The sequence below is a fragment of the Chiloscyllium punctatum genome, chromosome 11 (assembly GCF_047496795.1).
Source record: "Chiloscyllium punctatum isolate Juve2018m chromosome 11, sChiPun1.3, whole genome shotgun sequence".
NCBI lineage: Eukaryota > Metazoa > Chordata > Chondrichthyes > Orectolobiformes > Hemiscylliidae > Chiloscyllium > Chiloscyllium punctatum.
The window spans coordinates 44,431,617-44,451,911 of record NC_092749.1 but is presented as its reverse complement, the minus strand read 5'-3'; the positions used below and the strand labels follow the sequence as shown (position 1 = coordinate 44,451,911).

Genomic DNA, 20,295 nt, shown 5'->3' with positions numbered 1-20,295 from the left:
CTTGTACTTCTTGGTGGTCGAAGCCCTACGTTTGGAAGGTGCTGTCAAAGGAACCTTGGTGAATAAGTGCAGTGTGTTCATGAATAAGTTTAATGTTGCATGTAGTGTCAATCAAGCAGGCTGATTTATCCTTGATAGTGCTCATTTTGAGTATCTTTGGAGGTGCAAGCATCCAGTCAAGTGGGACTATTCAATCACACTGCTGATTTATGCCGTAGAAATGGTGGACAGGCTCTGGAGTGTCAGGAGAACAGATACTAATTCCAAGATTACCAGCAACCACAGCATTAATTTGGACAGTTCAGTTTAGTTTCTGGTCAATGGTAACTACCAGGATATTGAGAGTGGGGATTCATCAATGGTCACACCAATGTCAAGGGAGTGTGGAGGTGGAACTGTTAGAACTCATGTTATGATGGCCTGGGCTGAAATGATGGACCTTGAACGACCACAACCATCAAAATCCTTTTCTACTAGATAAAGCTCCAACCAGCAGACAAATTTCCCCTCAGGAATCCTACAGACTCCAGTTTTGTTTGGGGTCACTGATGCCATACTAGGACAAATGCTGCTTTGACGTTAACGGGAGGCACTCTCACCTCTAGAATTCAACTCCTTTGCACATGTTCGAATAGGCTGAATAACTTAAACCAGTCTCACAGACCTCAAACTGAACATCAGTGAGCAGGTCATTCCTTTACTAGTGTCATTGATAGCACTGTTAATTTTTTTTTCGATTACCTGGTTGTTGATTGAGAGTACATGGAATCTTGGGCTTTACAAGTAGGCATGAAATACAAAAGCAAACAAGTTATAGCCAAGCTACTTAAAACACTGATTTGCCCTTAACTGCAGTGCATCCAATTTTGGGCACCACATTATGAGAAAGATGCAAGCATAAAAAAGTCGGTGTTGAAGACATTTACAAAAATCGTTCCAGGAATGAAAGACTTTAGTTAACTGGTCAGAGAGACCAAGTGATAGGAGATTTGAGAGGTGCGCAAAATCTTTAATGGTCTGGACAGAGCAAATGGTGGAAACTACCCCAGTGACTGAAGTGTGAATGCCAGAGAACACAAAGTAAACAAGTCTGGCAAAAAAAAAACTAGAAAACATTTTTTTGTTTAAAGTGGACTGAGAAATTAGGATCTGGAACGCTCTGCAAGAACATGCATGGTGATCTATGTGATTATGGCCTTCAAAACAGAAACGAATAAACTGTAGAGAAAAAAATGCAGAGTTACGGGGATGTGGTGGGAAGTGATAGCAGATGAGTTGCCCTTGAGAGAGCGCCAGCACAAACACAACGGGCCAAGAAGTCTCCTTCTGTTCATAATCATTCTAAAATTCTCTTCCCCAATCATTTGGTCTCAATAAAAGCACAACATAACACTTGCTTCAAATTGCCAACACAAGTACAGCTTTATTTCATGACATTCTTTCTGACCTGAATGGTCAACCTGCCCAACAAGTCAATGTCATATTTTATGATAAAAATCGCAGCAAAACAGCAGTGTGAAGGTTTGACAAAGGCAGGTCAACTTATTCATACAGAAGAAGTCAATGTGTCATATTGTTTCAGCTGGCAATGCCCTCCTTAAATTACCCTTAATTTGACTGAGATTAAGGTTTTGCTCTATCCCAATTATGACGTCCCTTATCTGGTTGGAATTGGAGGGCACACCAAATGGAACTATAGATTATTATACAAAGTTCTGCTCAAAATAAGTAATTTAAGAAATTGAATAAAACAAGTTTTCATGCAAAACAAGTTTGTATATTCACATACCAACATTTTAGAGATTTAGTAGTCCATTCCTCACAGGTGTAATCGGACTTAATATTTGAACTTGATTTGACATAGATTTGTCGGGCATGCTATCCAGACCAATCATACCTTACATAAGTACATTAGGATTAAACAACAAAGTGCAGAATAGTATTACAGCTGCAGAGGAAGATCAACCCATTTATGAGAGGCCCATTTTAAGACTCTTTAAGACAAAAGTAGAAACATAATTTGCAATTTTCACTGATCTAACAAGTGGCAACTCCACACTTTCAGGATCTATGATGACCCCAAAATACACATTCTCATCCACTAAACTAACATTGCAACTCCTCCCAATCACAGGAGAGGAGCCATGTTTTGGTGAAGGGTCCAGTTCGGAGAAAGAGTCACTTGACCCACAATGTTAACTCTGATTTCTCTCCACAGATGCTGCCATACTTGCTAAACTTTTCCAGAAGTTTGTTTTTCTTTACGTCTATGCTTTGGTGATTGGATGGGATAAGGGCAGATACAAAACATAAAATACATATCAACAGATAACAGAGTCTTGGAGGAGGAATTGGGGCAGGGGGCTGAAGAGAAATACTAGCAGCATACTTAAAAGAAAGATATCAAAAATGTACTGAATGTCTGTGAAACACTATCGAAAATATGCAATCTTTATCTTGCAAATATTTTCTGAGGCCTGTCAGCTCTCAGTTGCATGTGGCTGAATTACGCAATCAAGCAGTATTTGTTAACAGCAATTAATGTTTCTTTGATACTTCCAATTCTTGGCATTTTTTAAGCTTGGCTTTTCTGAAAGTCAACTTTATACTACATGTTTGAGGTGGGATCCATTACAAACATCCAAGAAAAATTATCTTAAAAAATGAAAATACTAATTCTTCAAATGGAACCCAAAACGAATTGAAAAATTACTCTAATGCCAGTGTTAAGTCATATTTGAGAAAGTTTGCTCAAATTTAGTACAGCTACCAAAATATTTAACCATATTAATTTCAAGCAGATCATAAAAATTGCACCAATTTCATATAGCAAGGAAGTCTCTTGAAACCCAAACCAGAGATCATATACCACACTCTCTTACTTCTCCCAAACAACAAGAAGTGCACCTTTCAAGTATGTTTTGTGTTGTATCACTTATTTCTTGACCCTGAAACCTTTAGAAAGCAAATCATACTTCAGATCAAATGTAGTACATGAAACCACACTAACATTGGAACGGGTTGTCATTTTCAAGACACACCACAGTTTGAGGCAACATGTTGCTACATTTAAAATTATTAATGAAAGACAGCATTAGTGCAATCAGTTAAAATTTATGCTTCCGAATTGTACCCCATCAAGATTGTAACCAAGTGCGACAAAGCACCATGGAGAATAGGTCTGAATGAACAAGCTGTGGGTGTGGCCAGTTGTTTCTCCAGCAGTGGGATGGAACAAAATAGAAGAGTTCCAAAAATCATATTGGACTTGAACCATTAACTCTATTTCTCTACCACAGATGCTGCCAGACCTGCTGAATTGCTGCAACATTCCCTATAAAAAAGGAAACTTTTTCCCTAGAACATTGGCTCGATCACAGATTTTGTGATGGCATAGGGAGGTGCATGCTCAGGAACACACCAAGAGACCAATGTAAACAAGTAGGAAAAAAAGAAAACTTAAGATGCAAATATGCTCTAAACTGAACATCGCTGAATGTTAAACAACTTACATTTAACATCTATTACATGATAAAACATCCTTGGTATTAATATCTTTCCATTTGTAAAATGGATTGAAAGGTTACACAATGATAGCGTTGAAACTTTGTTTTCAAAGTCTGCAAACCCAAAGATTTAGTGAGTGTTAAAGTTGTTTTCACTGGCCCAAAATGTTTCCAGGTACAGGGAAAAAAAAGGCTCCAGTGGCCAAACGAGTTAAGCTGGTTAACAAAACAAAAAACATTGTCAGGTTTTGTGGTTTTTAGAGAATATAAAATCTATCAGGATACATGAACTTTTCAGTCCAGAACTACGGGCACAAGAAAATTATAACAACTTATTACAGTTAAAAATTTAGAACAAAAATGACGGATCCTTGTCCTATCAGATTGCAAATTTATCAGTGTGTCCAGCAGGCCTTTTATCTTAGCCTGCTGGGCACACTTTCCTCATTCCTGAAGAAGGACTCATGCCCGAAACGTCGATTCTCCTGCTCTTTGGATGCTGCCTGACCTGCTGCGCTTTTCCAGCAACACATTTTCAGCATTTACACCATATAGCAATATCATTTCACAAAAAAGCAGTTTTTAGACAAAGAGATGCCTTAGTGAACTTTAACTTCCTAAATTAGTGGCAGTTACATTGCCCAAAAGTCTTTCTGGATGCCATAAAATAAATATACTGCAAACTTAAGTTTCACAAATTTGAAATTGTTTGAAAGGCATGCAGATTTTTAAATCAGGAGCACAACAGACAATCACTGACAGAATTCAATGTTTGTAGTAATTTTTTTTTACACACTGCCTTTTTACACACAAATTGTGGTAAATAAATTTCCTTCAGGAATTCAGCTGTCTGATTAGTCATAAATCACAGCTGGTGACCAAGCTGTAAAAAGGACCACACACATTTGCATTGTAAACCCATTCTGAACAAAACAACAGGCTTTTCCTTCAAAATGGATAAGGTGAATGCTATTCTGTTGTTGTTTATGCAGAAGTGCTCAATGATCTAAATGCATGAAGTACTTCTTAAAACCTGATCACAACTCAATGCCTTCTGACTCTTGTTAACTAATTGAAGCATTGTAAAATGCTGAATATCCCAATAGTTTCAAATTGCTCAGTCTCTGAAATTTGCCTAGGGCCCTGTGGGACCAACTTCTTGGTCCTCCAGAACCAAAAGAAAAATGAAATAATTTTATTTTGACAAGGAAGAGACTGAAAGTACATTTTTACTACGATTTAGGAACAGTAAGGTCAACTGTTTCATCTCTACAAGGTTATTTTTTGACCCAGAGATGATCAGCTGAACTTGCATCTCCTGATTAGTTGACTGAACTCTCATCAAAATACATTGTCATAATGCCTCAAAACGTTTATTCACAGTGCAGCAGTGTAATTTGAACCTCTGTTTAACACAGACTAGTCTCCTTCTTGGTTGGAAACATTTATATTTCTATAATAATTCAATGGCATCACAGTGACCTTTTAAAGTAACTTCAACTCAAATTCTCAAACTGCCACAACGCTAATCTGTAAATATATACTGGCATTAGAGGCAGTCCAGGGAAGATTTACTAGGCTGAAATCAGGTATGGAAAAACTCTCTAATGAGGAGAGGCTGAGTTGGTTGGCCCTGTACTCATTGGATTATAAAAGAATTACATACCATCTTATTGAAACATAAGATTCTCAGATGACTTGACAAGGTAGATGTCAAAAAGTTACTGCCCCATGTGGGAAAATCCAGGACCAGCAGGCATAATCTCAGAATTAGGGTTCACCTATTAAAGACAGAGTTGAGGAGGGACTTCTTCTCTGAGGGTAAGGGAATTCTTTAATGCCGGTGGCTGCTGGGGTTAGACCTCAAAACGTATTCAAGGCTGAGTTAAATAGATTTTTAATTAGCAAGGGAACCGATGGTTATGGGGAAAAAGGCAGGAAAGTGGAATTAAGGATTATCAGGTCAGCTATGATCTCAATGAATGGCAGAACAGACTCAATGTGCTGAATGGCGTACTTTTATTCCTACATCTTGTGGTCTCATGGAAATTGGAAATTGTCTTCTTCTTGCTATCAGCCTAAGATTCTACCCACTTGTTTCAAACAGTGTTTTGAGACAAGTGTTGAACTTCAACTGAACCATGGAACTAAAGCAAACATCAGCTTTTCTTCAGCCAGACCAAGAAAGGTTCATGGTTTAAAATCAAAGGACAAACCTCAACACATAACCCAGATCACATTTCAATGCAGTACCTGAGAAGTCCAGTCAGCCGTTGTCTTCTTCTAGATGGGATGTCAAAGCCTGAATGCCAATACAAAATCAATAAAAAAAACTATTCAGCACCATGCAAAGACGAACACTGAATTCCCCTGGCATCCAGACTATTTTCCCTTCCTCGACAAATTAGCAGTTCTTTTGTGAGGTCTTTCTGTGTTCATTTTAGCTGTCTGCTTGCTATCTAATCATGACAGCACTTGAAAATTAATTAATTGGCTGCCAAAGTCTTTGCAAAGGAAATGGCATGGTTTTAAGCAAACACAAGGTCTACAGTCCCAGTCACTATTTGTTGCTGAAGATGAATCAGAGAAAACTGTTGAAACAAAAAAAGTGAATCACAGGCCAGCAATGCTAAACAAAAAAAAAATGAGATCGACAGCAACAACAAATCAGGAATCATGATAAAAAAAAGAGATATTGTGTGCCAAAGAAATAGGTGAGGGTCGCTAAGTTAGAACTTGAAGGAAAAAAATGGGCTACATTCACAGCTATCATGATAAGACTTCACTCAATGTTGTGTTTTCAAACCAAACACCTCATTCAAAAAGGGACAAAAACCTTGGTATCCTTTACCTTATTATGTATTTCTCTCTAAAAGTAGGATTTAATCGGAAACTATACTCCTTTATAGTCTTCACTTGCTCAACGAATATTTGTACATTGCTAAACCATGCACTATTAATTTCTGCACACTATTAGCAACTTTATCCAGTTTAAACACAGACACTGACAGTCATAGTTCACAGTATCCAAGCAAACTTGTCATACTGCAGCTACAACTTCCTGTCAGTGAAGGTTTTGTGCCATATTTGATATGAGTGAAATTATTGTATGACATGTTTACATACACAAAGTTTGCACTACAATTCCAGCATACGCTTTCTAAAATATTTTAAAATTACATAAAATAACTCAGCAAAATAGAAAATCATTTGTTTAGACACACTGGTACAATTATCCCAACTCTCTTAAAATACCCAAGTAATCTTAAGACTTACTCTGCTTTCAATATCTACATGAATCACATTGATGGTGGACTACAATAGTCCCTCAGTTCACATTTTCGCATTTCCAAAAGGTCCAACTGAAACAATTTAATGTCTTTCCAATTATACCAAAGGAGCAGTTGTAGCTAGGTTCTCAGAACAAACCATGACAAGATACACAACTCTTTCCTATTTTCCTTTGCAAATGAAATAATGTAACTTCTTTTTATTGACTAATGGGATGTTGGCAATATTGGCTTGGCCAGCATTTATTGTGGTGGGGAGTTTCTTGAACTGCTGCAAATCATCTGGTACACCTACAATACCCTTCAGGAAGGAGTTCCAGAATTCTGACTGAGACATGAAAGGAACAGCAAATATTTTCCAAATCAGGATGGATTTTGTGGATGGTACACACCCCTGCTACGAAGCGGGGGGGGGGGGGGGGCATGTTTACCGATGTGGTCGAGATTAGAGTGGCTGGAAAAGCACAGCAAGGAACAAAAAAAAAGAAGTTTCGGAGAAAAGCCTATCATCAGGATTGAGCTACTTTCCTGCTCCTCGGATGCTGTCTGACCTGCTGTGCTTTTCCAGTGCCACTCTAATCTTGACTCTGATCTCCAGCATTTACAGTCCTCGCTTTTGCATGATTTACCAATGTGGTGCCAATCAAGTTGGTTGTTTAGTCATGGATGTTGTCAAGCTTTGAAAGCAGTTTTGGAACTGCACTCTTCCAAGCATGTGGGGAGTATTCCATCACACTCCTGACTTTTGCCTTGCAGATAGTGGACAGGCTTTGGGGAGTCAGGAGGTGAGTTACTTGCTGCAGGATTCCTAGCCTCTGGCCTGCTCAGTTTGTTCAGTTCAACATTAGTGATAACCCTGAGGACATTGACATTGGAGCATTCAGCGATGTTAAGGCCACTTGTGTGGGACAATTATTATTTGCCACTTGTCAGCCCCAACCCAGACACTGGCCAGGTCTTAGTGTATTTTGACATGGACCTTTCATTAGCAAACATCCCCACTTCTGGTCTTACAACAGTGCAAAGGTCATTGAAGCAGCTGTAAATGGTTCAGCCAAGGACATTACCCTGAGGAACTCTTGGAGAAATGACATGGAACTGAGATGATTGACTTCCAACTGCCAAATCCATTTTCCTTTGTGCCAGATGCGACTCTGAACAGTGGAGATAGTTTTCTCTCAATTCCTGTTGACTCGGTTTTGTTCGGGCTCTTTGATACCACACTAAGCAAAAGGTAGCCTTCATGTCAAAGGCAGTCACGACTCTGACTCAACTCTGGAATTCAAGGTTTCTTTTATCCATGCTTGAAAATAAAATGCAAACTTTTAAAAAATACTCCAATTCTAAATGCCTCATGCATATTGCCTCGTATGCCAGCTTGTTTCCTCTTCTCAAGTTTTGATGTGAGAGAAGAGGTGGGAGAGTGCTGATGAACTGGAAAGGCCACTTCAAAATGGTGATTACATCCCACAACACTGTTGGCTCCAGCATGAAACAATGCTCATAGAACAATTCCAACAGTAAAATGGGCATACCAACTCCTTTACATTTGCAACACTGAGGTAGAATGATGCTCAAAGAGGAATTTATTATGCATTTTTCTGCTGAAACAGGAATTTATAACGCATTTCTGGGGCATAATAAACACATGGGACACCACCACTAAGTACCATCCCAATGCATGGAAAATCAACATCAGACAGATCAGGGCTGTTCTTCTCTTTTCTCTTAATCACACAATGAATTGTCTATTTTCTTACTGATATCGCAATACAAACACTTGAAAGAACTGTTTGCTGCAGCAGTTAGTACTTTTTGTAATAACAGAAAACTGGCTGGCCAAAATTCTGAGCTGTATGCTCATGTCTTCCTCTCCATTCCTGCTCCCCTCAACAGTTAATAAGTCGTCAAATAAGAAGCTAAGACAACACACATTGTACGATAACATGCAGAGGAGACAAGAATAGCCAATTCACTGTCAACGTGAGAAAAATAAAAAGGAAAACAAGGTCAGATGCTGGAATTCAGACAAAAATAGAACATGGTGCAATACTGCAAGTCAAGGAATGATTGTGGAACAAACAAACAAGTTACTATGTAGGATATTAATATTACAATCGTCTAGACTAGGAGCACGGTTTCTCAGTGGTTAGCACTGCTGCCTCATAGCGCCAGGGACCCAGGTTCGATTCCAGCCTCAGGTGACTGTCTGTGTGGAGTCTCCCCGTGTCCGCGTGGGTTTCCTCCGGGTGCTCAGGTTTCCTCCCACAGTCCGAAAATGTGCAGGTCAGGTGAATTGGCCATGCTAAATTGCCCATAGCGTTAGGTGCATTAGTCAGAGGGCAATGGGTCTGGGTGGGTTACTTTTCGGAGGATCAGTGTGGACTTGTTGGGCCGAAGGGCCTGTTTCCACATTGTAGGGGAATCTAAACTTAAAAAAATCCAAGTCTTCAAGACATCTTCGTGCAAGAAGAGAAACAGGACATAAAAGAAGAACATACTGGAATTTGAACTCCATAGAGCACCATTAAGGCCACGACATGGAAACTCCAAGTAAGCCCAGTCAGTGCATTACAGGATGAGTATGACAAGAATATGTACAGCACAGATCTATGAGGACATTGCTAGGAATGAGGCATGCTAATCAAGAGGAAAATCAGAACTGCTAGTGTTGTTTTCATTGGCCCAAAGTAAGAGTCAATAGGAAGAAGTAACTTCCCTTTACAAAGAAAGGTCAATAATCAGAGACCAGACTTAAGGAGAAATATTTTCATCCAGAAAATCATGGGATAGCTAACTCATAGTTAAGGCAGAAAAATTATTGCATTTTAAAAGCACTTGGATTTGTGGCCTAAGGGCTGGATTGATCTTTATCAGGTGGGTCAAACAAAAAACTACAGGGTCAAATGGCCTCACTCTTGACTACAAATTTCCTACGTTTTTCACTGCACTCTCCAGTCTTCATGACATGTCAGAAACCATCTTGATCCCAAACTGGGAGGCTGAAAATCATCCAACTTTCCAAGCTCAGTCAAATTATTCATTATTTATATTTGGCTGAGTATTCATTCTTTACATATGAATATCTATAGTTTTCAGCACATAGAGACCAACTGGTTTATGCTGCATGTAACCCTCCTCCCGCCCCTTCACCATACAATTCCAACAACACAGCATTTTACAACCCATACGCAAAAGGAGAAAATAGGAGCAGCAGTCGGTCCTTCAAGCCTGCTCTGTCAATCAATACAGCTACAGGTGATCACCCACTCAATACCCTGGTCCCACTTCCTCTCAATAACTTCTGATCCTGTTAGCACGATGTAATGGCTTAAAAACATTCAATGTTTTGGCCTCAACACTCGAGGTGAAGAAATGTCTCCTCATCCCAGTCCTAAATGGAGTACACTGTATCATAAGACTGCACACCTCTGGACTCCCCGTCATTAGAAATACCGTTCATTCACACAGTGGTAATTGGAATCGAGAACCCCAGCCTATTTTGGGGACATGAGTTCAAGTCCCACTGGATCAGCTGGTGAGATTTGAACTCAATAAAAATCTGGAAATAAAAAGGTACCTAATAGCAACCATATAACCATTATAAGGAAACACGGGCTAATTCACCAATGTCCTTTAGGGAAGGAAGTGTGCCAATCTTACATGATCTGGCCTACATCTGATTCCAAATCAACAGCAATGGGGTTGATTCGAAACTGACCTCTGAAATGGCTTACCAAGCCACTCAATTCAAGGTTAATAAATGCTGGCCTTGCCTGCAATGAATAAATAAGACATTTTTTAACTGGCTTTCCATTAAAAGCATCTATTAAGCAATCCTCAACTCCTTCTCATGGTAGAGTTTTGCTCATTTTGCAGGCACAAGATTTCCTCAGAATTTGCTATTCATTTATTCGTCAATATTAGTGAATTATGGCCTGAAGTGTTGGTCTCTTCCGCAGTTGAAACACCTTCTCTTAGATGATCCTATCAAACCCTTCCATAACCTTAAAGACCTCTGCTAGGTAAGCTGTCAGTTCATTTTTATGCAGGAAAGAGCTCCAGCTTGTTAACTGTTAATTTGATATGAATATTATTTGCACATTTACCTCCATATTTTCAAAACATTAAAAAAAAGCCAGCATTCAAAGTGCAGTCAACTGGTTCTAACCAAGTTTTATGTAACTTCTGTACTTTTTATTCTGTCCCTCGATTAAAAATGATGCTAATTCTGATCTCTTAGCCTTTGTGAACCTGTCGTGCTAGTTTCAGCAATTTCTCTAATTGTAGCCTCAAATGCATCCCTCTTCTACCCCATTTAGATTTCCATTTTCCAAGTAGAATGTGATCTCCTTATTCTGTCTACCAAAATGCAACACCTCATACATAAAATTACATATTTATCCCTAACTCCACATCCTCTTCTGAGTCAAGAGTCCACAATGCTCTCTCTTATTGAAGGCCTTATAAAAATCCAAACAAAATATAGCTACCACACTGTCCCCATCTGCACTTTTGCTTGAAGAACTCAACAATACTGATCAAGCACAATCTTCCTTTTGGAAGAACAGTTTGCACAGACTTCAAAGTATTTCTCTTTTTTAACAATTTTTAGTTTATGCTATTTTTGGGCAAAAACTTCAATACTTTGTCGACCTGTTTAAAGTAACAAGTCTACTTGCCTGGACTCATTCTACTGCTACTTCAGAAATACAAGAACCTTAACAGTTTGTCAGTCCTACAGCACTGTTCCTTTTCATGATGATTTTTAATATATCAATAACGAACGTACTGCCATCTGTCACCAATCTACTTTGCAAAAAGAAAATGTACGGATGCAATCTATCCAGACCAAGAGTTTTATCCTCTCCAGGTTTCATTAGCTGTTGAATTATCTGTCCCTTTTCTTTCTTAAAGATTCTTTGCACCTCTATTTCCAACGTTCACCTGTCAACCTCCTCAGCAAAACCACAACTGCTCCTTCCTGTGGAAAAGTCAGTAACCCAAAGAAAAACATACTAACAGGCCAAAACACGTCAATCAGGAGCTTGGGCTCAGGAATATGATCTCTTCTAGTAAAGATCACTTCTCAAATTTATTCCTCAAGTGCTGTTGTAATCATTACCACTATCAGTGTCCAGATAGAAACAAATGTTCAATGGATGAAACTGTACAGGAATATGTGAGACATTATTTGCAGCTTATTTGAGTGTATTTGAGACTGGTTAGGTGCCATTTGAGCTTTGTTTTAAGCATCTTCCTATATTCTCTAGTATAGCTTTGCAAACATTAGTGGCTCTGATAGCAAAAATAGATAAATTTATGTTTATTCTTCAAAGTGGATCATGTCAAACATCTCAATGAGAATTAAGCCTTTAGCTCCCAATTAAAAGCTAAAGTTACTATAGTTTAAGTCAGATTAAGTGCTTTGGGTTCAACACATTACAAACACAGGCAAAAGGCCAGAAGTCATGACAATGGTGGTAACATTGGCTTTTAGTGCAGCAAGGCTAAAACTGACATCCAGCATGTGTTTAAAAAAAGCTGAATCACTATGTGAATATACATAAACTGGCCAGTATATCCACAGTCACACAAACCAGGAAAGTACAAAAGAAATATAAAGAAGCAAAAAGATCCTTTGCGGCTGTTCCTCCATTTGATTAGGTTATAGCTGACAGGTATCTTATTTGAATTTAACCACCTTGGTTCCATTATCCTCATGATGAAAACGTTGATTCCCACTCAGCACAGATCCCAATATAAAGGCAGTTATAGTTTTAAATTGATGAAGTGAAGAAGTGACAGTGAGGAAAATAATAAGTTGGGCGTCCCACTCCATCAGGTGGGCCCTCTTGCACACGGCACTTTCAGACTGGAATCTGTGATACTGTTTATAAAAATGCACAGCCTATTTGGAATGCAGATGAAGTATAGACATTCTAATGAGGTTCTGGTCAATGACCTGGATCGACAGCCACTGGGGGTTAATTATCTTCAAAGAACAGAATTAAAAGTCACTATCTTTTTCAAAAGGTCAACTTGGTTCTCTCGGTACATGAACTGACAGGTAAAGGTGCAAGTAGTATGACAAAAAAAATCTCAAATAGTCCTGTGCAGTTGCTCTTTTATAATATGTGTATTAGTTTTAAAGATCAGACTATCTATATCCAGGAACCCATTCTTCCTCTACGCAGTTTGGCCTGTGATTTTCCAAGCAGTATGTGACCTCTTTATTCTTCCTTCCTGACCACTCAAGATTAGCAATAAAATTAAACTTGCAAAAGCCCCCTGATCTAAACCTCAGTGAAGTGATCAATCTGTGGACAAGTAAAATAGCTTATATGTAAGGGAAATTATGGAACAGCAAAGATGAAACCATAGCTCCAAGTTTCTAATATAGTTCCATTTGTCAGCTCCTAATACAAAGTAAACGATGTCTGAAAACAAGCCCCATTTGAGTTTGCGTGCACATAATGGATGTAAGATACTTAAAAGAAAAATCCGATTGCAGACTTGTCTTTCAGAAGAAGGTAGAATATAATTCAAAGGAAAATTGCAGAAGATTCTGATCTTGAGACAATCTGAATTTTATTAACTTTTAACTTTCCATTCATCAGCCATGATTGAATGGCGGGAGTGGACTCGATGGGCCAAATGGCCTTACTTCCACTCCTATGTCTTATGGTCTTATGATCCTGTGCTGCAGACACTGCTCTCTAAAGTTAGGTTCCACTGGCACAGCTGCTCTCCAGCAACACAACCCAAGTGTCACTGAAGTCAGCTTTAACAATGAATGTAGCAAGCCATCGTGATCTTGTCCTCACCAGAGGGCCTTCACATACACACTTACTTATACAGTTATTCACTTATATACTTGACTCATTGTCGATCTAGACTCAAAGTCAACACAGTCCTTTGGCCAAAAATACAGGTCAGACTTTTTTCTTGTTGCCACTCACTTGCCACTTTCTTTGCAGGCTGATTTTCACCCTTTTTTGACTCTCCTGCTCACTTCCTGGGTTGAAACTTCAGTGAGTGCCACTGCTCAAGAGATACTGCAACAGTGTAGGCAGTGGAGAAAGTTGCTGCAAAGAATGTGTCTTGGACAGCAGAACAGGTCTGTCCAACAGGACAGCAATTGGATCACGCATGCTCCATTGATCCGAGCATGACACAATAAGGAAGTGAAAGTCCTGAAAAAGTGTGCCATCATTCCAAAAAAACACAGACTTTGGCATAAAAATTCTGCCTCAAACAGTCAACTTTTAGTTGAGTATATACAGCAGATATGAAAAGCTGATCAACAGAATACTAGTCTATAGTGTAAAAGAATTAATAAAATGTGAATTTAGCCCTGCAATTTCAAATTATAATATATTAAACAATAGCATGCAGAGTGTAACTTTTCTCAACTTGTAGAGATCATCAGAAGCAGTTCCCACCACTTCAAGTAAGAAGAATTCTGATGAGATATTAAAGAGTGAGTTTGCTCTACTGATCTGCAAGAAATTGAATGGCCCAGAGGTAAGGTGGTGTGTCTTTTTCTTATAAGTGAAATGTGGAAGATTTACACGGCCATACCCTTGCCATTCAGGGATGATTTACATTCTCATCCAGAAATCAGTAACAATATTACAGTTCTCCCCTATAGTTACAAACAATGATTTGCAACAGATTTGACCATTAAGAGATGATTCGCATTACATTGTTTCTGGAGGTGGGGTAGTCACTGCATTATATCTTGAATGGAATGTGGCTATGAGGGAAAGCTGAGGGTTGTCTTGTGGGCAGTACTAACTGTGATGTTCGGAGTTTTGTTTCCTTTGTTCAGGGAGAGCTTTTGCCACTACCCTGTAAAGATCTGTGAGGTGTGTGTTTCAAGTTCCTCTAGAAAGCCTGTACTGTACTGTGCTTAATAAATTTGGTTGCTTGTTCAGTTGTTGTGTTGCAGTTGCACAAAGAGTGTAACAATCTCAGGAAAAAGAACACTGAAGGGCTGTGACTGACAGAATTAATAAAACTATGAAAAAAGTTCACAACCTGAAAAACAAACTCTTGCAAGGATTGTTCAGTTTTGTAATACATTATGATTTAATAGTGCTTCATAAATCCATTAATTGTTTTCTGACTCACATCAGGCCAAGGCTATGCCCACATGGAACCGGGATATCATAGCAATCACAGAAACGTGGCTCAGGGATGGACAGGACTGGCAGCTTTATGTTGCAGGATACAAATGCTACAGAAAGGTTATAAAGGGAGGAAAGAGAGGAGGTGCAGTAGCGTTTTTGATTATGGATAGCAATACAGCTGTACTTTGGGAGGATATTCTCAGAAATACATCCAGGGAAGTTATTTGGAAGGAATTGAGACATAAGAAAGGGATGATCACTTTATTGGGATTGTAGTACAGACCTGAAAATGTGTTGCTGGAAAAGCGTAGCAGGTCAGGCAGCATCCAAGGAGCAGGAGAATCGACGTTTCGGGCATGAGCCCTTCTTCAGGAATGAGGAAAGTGTGCCAAGCAGGCTAAGATAAAAGGTAAGGAGGAGGGACTTGGCGGAGGGGCGTTGGAAATGCGATAGGTGGAAGGAGGTTTCGGTGAGGGTGATAGGCCAGAGTGGGGGTGGGGAGCAGAGAGGTCAGGAAGAAGATTGCAGGTTAGGAAGGTGGTGCTGAGTTCGAGGGTTGGGACTGAGACAAAGTGGGGGGAGGGGAAATGAGGAAACTGGAGAAATCGGAGTTCATCCCTTGTGGTTGGAGGGTTCCTAGGCGGAAGATGAGGCGCTCTTCCTCCAGCCGTTGTGTTGCTGTGGTTTGGTGATGGAGGAGTCCAAGGACCTGCATGTCCTTGGTGGAGTGGGAGGGGGAGTTGAAGTGTTGAGCCATGGGGTGGTTGGGTTGGTTGGTCCGGATGTCCCAGAGGTGTTCTCTGAAACGTTCCGCAAGTAGGCGGCCTGTCTCGACAATATAGAGAAGGCCACATTGGGTGCAACAGGTGCAGTAAATGATGCATGTGGAGGTGCAGGTGAATTTGTGGCAGATATGGAAGGATCCCTTGGGGCCTTGGAGGGAAATAAGGGGGGAGGTGTGGGCGCAAGTTTTGCATTTCTTGCCATTGCAGGGGAAGGTGCCGGGAGTGGAGGTTGGGTTGGTGGGGGGTGTGGACCTGACGTGGGAGTCACGGAGGGAGTGGTCTCTTTGGAATGCTGATAGGGGAGGGGAGGGAAATATACCCCTTAACACGACGGCTGGAGGAAGAGCGCCTCATCTTCCGCCTAGGAATCCTCCAAGCACAAGTGATGAACTCAGATTTCTCCAGTTTCCTCATTTCCCCTCCCCCCACTTTGTCTCAGTCCCAACCCTCGAACTCAACACCACCTTCCTATCCTGCAATCTTCTTCCTCACCTCTCTGCCCCCACCCCCACTCTGGCCAATCATCCTTACTTTAACCTCCTTCTACCTATCGCATTTCCAACGCCCTTCCCCCAAGTCCCTCCTCCCTACCTTTTATCTTAGCCTGCTTGGCACACTTTCCTCATTCCTGAAGAAGGACTCATGCCCGAAACGTTGATTCTCCTGCTCCTTGGATGCTGCCTGATCTGCTGCTCTTTTCCAGCAACACATTTTCAGCTCTGATCTCCAGCATCTGCAGTCCTCATTTTCTCCATTGTAGTATAGACCACCTAATAGTCAGTGGAAAATTGAGAAACAAATTTGTAAGGAGATTTTAGTTATCTGTAAGAATAATTGGGTGGTCATGGTCGTACATGGACTAGGACTGCCATAGTGTTAAGGGTTTAGACGGAGAGGAAATTGTTAAATGTGTACAAGAAAACTTTCTGATTCAATATATGGATGTACCTATTAGAGAAGGTGCAAAATTTGACCTACCCTTGAGAAATAAGGCAGGGCAAGTGACTGAGGTGTCAGTGGGGGAGCACTGTGGGGCCAGCGACCATAATTCAATTGGTTTTAAAATAATAATGGAAAAGGATAGACCAGATCTAAAAGTTGAACTTCTAAATTGGAGGAAGGGTAATTTTGACGGTATTAGGCAATAACTTTCAAAGGCTGATTGGGTGCATATGTTCACAGTTAAAGAGACGGCTGGAAAATGGGAAACCTTCAGAAATGAGATGAGAGTCCAGTGACAGTATATCCCTGTTAGGGTCAAAGGAAAGGCTGGTAGGTATAGGAAATGCTGGATGACTAAACAAATTGAGGGTTTGGTTAAGAAAAAGAAGGAAGAATATGTCAGGTATGGACAAGATACATCAAGTGAATCCTTAGAAGAGTATAAAAGAAGTAGGTGTATACTTAAGAGGGAAATCAGGAGGGCAAAAAGGGGACATGAGATAGCTTTGGCAAATAGGGTTAAGGAGATTCCAAAGGGCTTTTACAAATACATTAAGGACAAAAGGGTAACTAGGGAGAGAATAGGGCCCCTCAAAGATCAGCAAGGCAGCCTTTGTGTGGAGCCGCAGAAAATGGGGGAGATACTAAACAAGTATTTTGCATCAGTATTTACTGTGGAAAAGGACATGGAAGATATAGAATGTAGGGAAGTGGACGGTGACATCTTGACAAATGTCCATATTACAGAGGAGGAAGTGCTGGATGTCTTGAAATGCATAAAGGTGGATAAATCCTCAGGACCTGATCAGGTGTACCCTAGAATTCTGTGGAAAGCTAGGGAAGTGATTGTTGGGCCTCTTACTAAGATATTTGTATCATCGATAGTTACAGGTGAGGTGAAGACTGGATGTGCTACCATTATTTAAGAAAGGTGCTAAGGACAAGCCAGGGAACAATAAACCAGTGAGCCTGACGTCGAGGGTGGGCAAGTTATTGGAGGGAATCCTGAGGGACAGGATGTACATGTATTTGCAAAGGCAACAACTGATCAGGGATAGCCAACATGGCTTTGTGCATAGGAAATCGTGTCTCACGAACTTGAGTGAGTATTTTGAAGACGTTAACAAAGAGGATTGATGAGGGCAGAGTGATGGACGTGATCTATCTGAGCTTCAGTAAGGTGTTTGACAAGGTTTCCCAAGGGAGACTGGTTAGCAAGGTTAGATCTCACGGATTACAGGGAGAACTAGACATATAGATACAGAACTGGCTCAAAGGTAGAAGACAGAGGGTGGTGGAGGGCTGTTTTTCAGACAAGGCCTGTGACCAGTGTAGTGTCACAAGGATCAGCGCTGGGTCCACTAGTTTTTGTCATTTATATAAATGATTTGGATGTGAACAAAGGAGATTATAGTTACTAAGATTGCAGAGGACTTGGAAGTGTAGTGGACAGCGAAGAAGGTCACTTCAGATTACAAGGAGATCTTGATCAGATGGGCCAATGGGCTGAGGAGTGGCAAATGGAGTTTAATTTAGATCAATGCAAGGTGCTACATTTTGGAAAAGCAAATCTTAGCAGGACATATACACTTAATGGTAAGGTCCTTGGCAGTGTTGCTGAACAAAAGGACCTTGGAATGCAGGTTCATATCTCCTTGAAAGTGGAGTCGCAGGTAGACAGGATAGTGAAGGCGGCGTTTGGTATGCTTTCCTTTATTGGTCTGAGTGTTGAATACAGGTGTTGGGAGCTCAGATTGCTGCTGTACGTTGGTTGGGCCACTTTTTGAATACTGAACGCAATTCTGGTCTCCTTCCTATCGGAAGGAATTTGTGAATCTTGAAAGGGTTCAGAAAAGATTTACAAGGATGTTGCCAGGGTTGAAGGATTTGAGCTACAGGGAGAGGCTGAACAGGCTAGGGCTGTTTTCCCCAGAGCGTCGGAGGCTGAGGGGTGACCTCATAGGAGTTTATAAAATCATGAGGGGCATGGATAGGGTAAATAGACAAAGTCTTTTCCTTGGGGTGGAGGGAGTCCAGAATTAGAGGGCATAGGTTTAGGGTGAGAGGGGTAAGATATAAAAGGGATCGAAGTGTCAACATTTTCACACAGAGGATGGTGCATGGACGGAATGAGCTACCAAAGGAAGTGATGGAGATGGGTACAATTGCAACATTTAAAAGGCATCTGGCTGGGTATATGAATAGTAAGGGTTCAGAGAGATATGGGCCAAGTGCTGGCAAATGGGACTAGATTAGGTTGGGCTATCTGATCAGCATGGATGGGTTAGACCGAAGGATGTGTTTCCATGCTGTACATCTCTATGAATATATGATCATATCAGGCAGCAGCTCAAAGATTTTGTACTGGATAAAAATATTCTCAGGCTTAATCTAAGTCTGAGACAACTTGATAATATCTCCAGTTGATATTAATTACATTTATGTGGAGTAAGATAAAATTTCTATATCTCTTGCAAAGTTTCCAAAAGAAAAGTTGGGGAAAATACAAGGCAGTTAACATTTTAAATGCAAATGAGAATCATTAAAGCAGAACTGTGAACCTCTTCTTTCAGAACAGCTATATTTCCACATTTAAATGTTCCATTTTGTCACTGACTAGCAAAGCTTAGTAACCAAGTATGCAGTGATGAAGTAGGGAGACAAGGAGTTGAACGACACACTGTGCAAACTGGCTCCAAACAGAGGCAGCCTTGTCTGTCAGCAACCAACAGCTGATGTACATGAACTGTAAATTTACATTACACTCCATAAACACTGACCTTCAGTAAAACTAACCAATTCTTTATTTTGCAACTGCTGATAAACCTCACTTACAAGTTCTGAATGTCTCTAAAGACATACAAAGGATATTACTGCTTGGAAATAGAACACCATTTTTCCTCCACCCATCAACACTAAGTCAGTTCAGAAGAAGGGGACTGGACCTGAAACGTTAACTCTGAGTTCTCTCAACAGATGCTGCCAGACGTGCAGAGTTTTTCTGTTTTAGTTTCTGATTTCCAGCGAAACGGCTGTTTCGTTTTTTTGCTAAGTCACACTATCCTTACGTGGAACAGTATCACTATCCCTTCATTTTAACTGGTTCAAAATCCCAATTCCCTTTCTAACAAGACTGTGCCTGCATCCTCAAAGGGCTTTGCCCGAAACGTCGATTTTACTGCTCTTCGGATGCTGTCTAAACTGCTGTGTTCTTCCAGCACCACTAATCCAAAATCAGGTTTCTCGCATCTGCAGTCATTGTTTTTACCCTGCATCCTCAAGAGGCTTTTAGGGAGGGGCAATAATGATGCCTTAGTCAACAATATGCACAACTAGACAACAAATTTAAAAAGCATTCCTGTACACTGCTTAAGGAGGCATACGGGATACTTGCTTTTATTTGCTGAGACTAAGAGTTGAAATGCATGAAAGTTACACTGGAGGAAAACATTTCCTGGAGCTAGAATATAGTGCGCAGTTCCAGAACCCATATGATAGGAGGGACTGGATTGCCCTGGAGTGAATGCAGAGTAGATTCACCAGGATGTTGCCTGGGCTGATGATTAAGATGTATAAAATTATGAAGGGTATAGATAGCATGCATGAAAATAAACTTTTCCCCTTGGTAGACCACGCC

General features: G+C 40.4%; 1 protein-coding gene across 13 annotated transcripts in view; it reads right to left on the bottom strand.

The window, feature by feature from the left end:
• The window catches only part of LOC140482942 (transcriptional-regulating factor 1-like), a 280,570-nt gene that overhangs the window by 197,163 nt on the left and 63,112 nt on the right, over positions 1-20,295 (bottom strand). For 3 of the 13 annotated variants that reach the window (XM_072580706.1, XM_072580707.1, XM_072580711.1), the window contains exon 2: positions 5,760-5,808. The exons of 9 other annotated variants lie outside the window; for them this stretch is intronic. The gene's annotated coding sequence lies outside the window, so the exon portion shown is untranslated. Of the gene's footprint in view, positions 1-5,759; positions 5,809-14,932; positions 15,261-20,295 lie in introns of those variants that run through there. One more of the 13 variants, XM_072580709.1, reaches the window with a different exon arrangement.